This window comes from Bacillus rossius, chromosome 2, assembly GCF_032445375.1.
Source record: "Bacillus rossius redtenbacheri isolate Brsri chromosome 2, Brsri_v3, whole genome shotgun sequence".
In the NCBI taxonomy this organism is placed as follows: domain Eukaryota; kingdom Metazoa; phylum Arthropoda; class Insecta; order Phasmatodea; family Bacillidae; genus Bacillus; species Bacillus rossius.
The window spans coordinates 54,672,215-54,678,501 of NC_086331.1; the positions used below are offsets into that span (position 1 = coordinate 54,672,215).

Genomic DNA, 6,287 nt, shown 5'->3' on the forward strand with positions numbered 1-6,287 from the left:
CCTGGCACTCACGGCTTTAGGAAACTAACAGTTTACATAGCTACCTCATACTGAATAATTTCTTAAAGTTAAATTCTTCATAAATGATACTGACATAATTTTCATGCTTTCAACCATAGCACTTTGTGATATAGTAATCTCGAAGCAGCAAAATTTCTTTTGTAAAACTTAACATCAATTTTTATAGATATTATGTGAAGACACAGCACCACGCTGGGTTTAAACTCTAAACTATAAAAATTTGCTTAGATTTTTTTATATTTAATATTTGAATTATTAAACATGGTGTTATGACATTTTCTACTGACATTTAACCAATTATAAAAATTGCAGTGTAATTTTATTATCCATTAATTACATCCCTATTTGACAGTTACCCAACCAAAACATTGCCATGTGGTAGTCACATGGTTTTCCACATGGCAATGTTATTGTTGATATTTGGCGGAAGGATACATAGTCACCTTGAAAATAGATCCCAGCTTGAAGCAGGGCTTCCTAAAAGTATGAACTTATCGTGCGGCGACTATAGCAGAGCATGATGCTGTGGTGGAGCTGAAGGCTGCACGAGTCCACGTGGGAACCCGGGAGCGATACACGGTGTATGCCACGGGCCTCGCACCCGAACCACCTAGCGAACCGCTTACACTGACACAACTGCGTCACGATGTACCCCCGCAGCATCAGGCAGCTGTGGAAAAGGTGCTGCAAGGGAGGCAGGATGTGTTTGCACTCCCCGACCCCCTGCAACGCACCACAGTGGCGGAGCATCGGATTCCAACCATACATGATGAACCTATTCATGAACCACCCAGGGGTTATGGCTTCCGAGAGCAGCGCGCCATCAGAGAGCAGGTATCGGAAATGTTACGGGATGGCGTCATCGAGCCCTCCAATAGCCATTATAATTCATGTGTGGTGTTAGCCCCGAAGAAGGACGGCTCGCTGCTTTTTTGTGTGGACTTCCGGCCCCTGAACGCCATCACCATCAGCTCACCTCCGCCCCAGATCAGTGTCGAGGCCGCCATCGCAGGCTTAGGACGAGCCAAAGTGTTCAGCACGCTTGACCTAAAGGCTGGCTATTGGCAGGTGTCCATACGTCCCGGGGACCGAGGTAAAACTGCTCTTACAACACCAGATGGGCGGCGCTTCCAATTAAGGCCATGCCATTCGGCTTAAAGTGCGTGCCAGCCACCTTCCAGGAGATGATGACGCAGGTGCTAGAGGGGTATGTGGGACAGATTGCCATAGCCTATCTCGATGATGTCATCGTGTTTTCCGAGACATGGGAGGACCACATCCGCCCCCTTGCCCTCGTCCTAGAGCGGCTCGCGACACATTACCTAACAGCAGCCCCATCCAAGTGTCATGTCGGGGCGCTCGAAGTCGAGTTCTTAGGGCACCTGGTGGATGCGGCAGGCAACAGCCCACAACCAGTCCACCTGCCGAAAATCGCGGAGGCGGAGGGGCCGAGGACCCGCAAACAGCTACAATGTTTCGTGGGACTCGTTAACTGGTTAAGGAGCTATATACCGAACTTTTCAAATATCATTGTTCCACTCACAGACCTTTTATCACAACAGTTGCGCTACAGGTGGGATGCGATCGCACAAAATGCCTTTGACCACATCAAGGCCGCATTCACGAGCTGCCACACACGGGTGGACCCAGAGCGCCGCCTGTACCTGCAAACCGATGCTAGTGCCCTAGGGGTGGGAGCTGTGCTGTTCCATTTGGACCAGAATGGAGACCGACAAGTCATTGACTATGCGAGTGCGAAGTTTGGCTCGGCAGAGTGTCGTTACCACAGTAACGAGCAGGAGTGCCTGGCTGTCGTGTGGGCCATGAAGAAGTACCACCCTCACCTGGAAGGAAAACCATTCACGCTCCGCACCGACAACATGTGCCTGACCTGGCTGCACACCATGCAGGGGATGAAGGGCAAGCTGATTCGGTGGGCATTGTTCCTGCAGTCTTTTGACTTTGAAGTGGAACACGTCCCCAGAACAGACAACCAGCTGCCCGACCTTCTGTCTTGCGAGCCAGACGAGAACAGCGAGCTAGCCGACCATGAAGACTGGGAGGATATGCTGCCACCCAGCCACCAAAACAGGCAAGCCTAACCAGATGCAACATGCACACGGATTACAGCCGATGCCCAGGAAGACTACATACCACCGAGTACATCAGCCGATGTCCACCACCGAGTTTTGGAAGCCCAAGGGACGTCACCAGAGGCTGATCGACGACGCCAACAGGCAACGATGGGGGAACATGATACCTGGTGTGTACGAGATGGGACTGTGTGGTGCCGTACACCTGGACACCAAGTGGACTGGAAGACGTACGTACCACCTGAAGCCCAGGAAGCTGTACTACGGTTCTACCATGACCACGACCTAGCCGGCCATCCCGGCACTGACCAGACGAAGCGGGCTGTTTGCCAATATTACCACTGTTCCGGAGGTTACCAGCGATGTACGCGAGTACGTGCGTAAATGTCAAGTCTGTCAATCACAGAAGGCACGACGGCGAGATGGGAAGGAGCAGCAGCGGCCACGGGAACCCACCACAGCCTTCCAGACAATAGCGCTGGATGTGATGGGCCCATATCCACGAACACAGAGGGGGAACAGGTTCTTGCTTGTAGTAACTGACCTGTTCACCCAGTGGACGGAGGCCTATCCCTGTCGACACGTGCGAGCCGCCACCATCAACAAGATCCTGGCACACGAGTTCTTGCCACGCTGGGGCTACCCGCAGTCGGTCCTCTCCGACAATGGCAGCCAGTTCTTGAGCCGACAGTGGAGGACCTGGTGCGACGACCACCAAATACAGCACCACACCACACCTGCATACCACCCGCGGGCGAACCCCACAGAACGCCGCAACCAGGAGCTGAAGGGGCAGATGCGCATAAGCCTCAGCTCGGACCATGCACAGTGGCACAGGCACATTTCAGATGCCCTGTTCTGCACGCACCGTCGGGTGAATGCGGCAACTGGTAGAACACCCGCCGAGATGGTTCAGGGACACATTCTACCCCTGCCCGGCGAATGGGCCACGCATGGAGTACCACACCCGACAGAAGGACCGGAAGAGCGAGACCGCCACCGCACAGCCACACACCAAGCACGCCAACGGCAAAAAGTCTACACAATGGAAATAACACCAACGACGAACCACACGCCACCCACCGTACAAGTAGGAGACCAAGTGTTTGTGCATGTCCATCCACTGTCAGCCACACCACGTAATTACTGCGCAGGATTGGCACCCCGCTGGGGAGGCCCCTACACGGTACAGAGATGCCTGGGCCAGACCACATACATCGTGCGCCTAGGTGGACGGCAGGTGAAGAAGATTCATCGTGATGACCTGCGCCTTGCCACACTCCCAGGAGACAGGCTCCCAGAATTTCCTGTAACACTGACTCCACCAGAACACCCAGCACCCAGGAGAGAACTGGACAATCCGACCACCCCTGAGGGTGAGGGGGACGAGGACCAGAAAGGTGGGCAAGCCTCACGCCAACGACAGCCCAGAGGCAAACAATTACCACTAGTAACTATCACTGAAGTCTCGGCGGATGAAACGACATCCGATGCAGACGAAGCACTAAGTACATCACAGGTCGTGACCGAACCGAATGAGACTGACCCCGACGCACCTGTGTCCCTGACCCGGGGCGCCTGGGGCCACCTGGCATCTCTGGAGGATGCCCACTTCACTGTCCATGTGAGCGAGCCCAACGACGAGGCTGACGAACAGCCCTGCCGGCCAACCCAGCACCCGTGTCACCTGGATGATAATGACCTCGATGAGCCAATGACCCCACAGCGACAAATGCATCGATAAATGCGAACAAGGCTGTTCACAGGTGCAGACACCGCACCTGATAGGAGCAGCGACCACGCACTGACAACACCCGCAACGGAACCAGAGGAGGACCGAACCAACCAGAACTCGAGTGGTCTGGCATCACCCGGGATTCCCGAGAGGGAGAGACAGCCGTACCGACTACAACCATTGCAGACCACCCCAGAAAGTGAAGAGACCACATCAGCCACCCAAACTGACCTCCGCCAACATGAAAACCTGACTGGACGGCCCCAACGGGTCAGACGGCCACCGGGATACCTCGCAAACTATCACCTGGGAACAATACGGGGCACCCGGTATGCTTATGCAATCCCCGGGTACACACAGCGGGATGACCTGTGAGCAGAGCGCAGGCCCTACCAGCTGCTGCCATGCCAAGCACCTCCAGCTTGAACCTGCTGCCAATGCTAGGGGTGCAACCATGCTGCAGGGTACGATCGCAGGGAAAGACAGGGCTTCTCTAGGGGGGGGGGGGGGGGGGGGGGGGCGTTTGACGTTGTACCGCCTGTGACAGTGAAGTCCGGTCTCCCCCCCCCCCCCGCCAGTACCGGACCCCGCTGTGAGACAGCACCCCTAGCCTAGCCTATGCAGGCTGACACTGCCCCCCCTCCCGGCCGGCCGCGGTCAACGGCAGTCGACAACGGGTCATCAACTAGGACAGACGTGCTGTTCCCCGCGTTTCCCATCCGTTCAATATCAACCGTCAGGTAATTATGGGTGTGTGTGTATTGTGTTCAGCCACCATACCCTAATCAATAGCCTAGGAGCTTAGTAGTGCACGCTGGGGCCGACGACCCACCATATCAACGGCTAGACGCTTTGTAAGACTAGCCTGGCGCCCTCCCGGAGAATAAACACCTCAACAGAGACACTAGCAACTACTAGGCTCACCCCAGGTAACAAGCTCAAAGCCCCGGGTGATGGCAATATGACTTTCCGAAGTGATTCCAAAAATTGACAATGTGTTGTGATTTGTTCAAATTGTGTAACAACATGTATATTCATTAAAAGAAGAATGAATTTCAAAATTTTTGTTTCAAACTCTTTCATTTTAATACCACCAATAAATTTTTTTATCAAATCAATAATCATAGATAGTAATTTACACCTTAATACCTGCAACTACTGATGGAATATTTTATAAGTGTTTTCTGTAAGTGCAAGAAACGATAAAAATCTTAGCCGGGCATGAATATGACTTGTCACAACCAATATACTGTAGATAAACCTCAGTAGTTAGATTTAACTATAGTACGTGAGTAGTATGTAGGTATTCATTTATGTTATTTATGTTATTTATGTTTGAGGGGGTGACATAAACAGTGGAAGATTAATAATTGTAAAAGTTCACAAAATGTTGTATGAAATGATTGTTGATAATACAGCAAATTCTCTCTAGTACGTCCCTCTTGTTAACGTACAATCCAGTATAGGTAACGTATAAAGCCGCCGGTCCCTTGAAACGCCATGCAAATTAATAGGCATAATAAATATATAACTTACGTTTTTCAAAGCCCTGGACTGTAATTTCTCGTTAATACGTATAGTTTTGCCGATATTAACACACAAAATATTAAACATTTTCTCATTTCATTCACAATTCTATAGCTTTGTTTAACGACAGGTCTTGAGAAAATTGTTTAAAGAGGTTTGCTTTATTTCGTTGCGTAAAATGACAGTTGCAGTGCTGATAACCGTGCGGATAGAAATGTCATTCGTATAAAAAAAATCGGTTTTTTGTGTGATTGGTGTAGCAACATAACATTTTTGCGGAATAATCAAGATGTTATAAATAAAAAAACGCTTAACTTTTTCAATTAAGAAAAAACGATTCGATTATAATATGTATCCTACAAAATTCGTATTTTCGTGTTTTAATTTGTAGCAATGGATATTGGCCGATGGCAGCCATATCTGGCTAGGTACATAAAACGTGGATAGTACGATGGCCAACGACTACTAATGCTTTTTTTTGTTACCGTTTGTTTTCTGTTACGATGACCTAACCTATAATTTGTTTGTAAACATAATTTTAGATTGACATCTTTCGCAATCGTATACAAATGTAATACGTATACAACATTTATTTAACAGATCTAGTGGCACACAGTTTCCGACGCTAGTGAACATTTTGTGACGTTTCGTGAAGCTTGTTTATGGCGACGTGACGACGTGGATAACTAGTAGAGCTGTAGCAAACCGTATGTATTCGTTACTGAGTAACGGGTGCGGCATCTAGTAACGAGTAACGAAACGTTACACACGAATGCATTTCGTTACTCGCATCTTTCGTATGTTTCACGCATGCGCGCGCTTATTCGTTACAAAGAACGATGTTTGTTTATTAATAAAAGTATAATTTGGAAATTCGTCGTCCAAGTTTTTTTACTGTTTATTAAAGGTAT

General features: G+C 49.7%; 1 long non-coding RNA gene across 2 annotated transcripts in view; it reads right to left on the minus strand.

The window, feature by feature from the left end:
* The window catches only part of LOC134529289 (uncharacterized), a 129,374-nt gene extending 123,832 nt beyond the window's left edge, over positions 1-5,542 (minus strand). Inside the window, exon 1 of one of the 2 annotated variants that reach the window (XR_010074524.1) lies at positions 5,386-5,542. This is a non-coding gene — a long non-coding RNA (uncharacterized LOC134529289). The remainder of the gene's footprint in view (positions 1-5,385) is intronic. The other variant, XR_010074525.1, reaches the window with a different exon arrangement.
* Between the last annotated feature and the right edge of the window lie 745 nt (positions 5,543-6,287).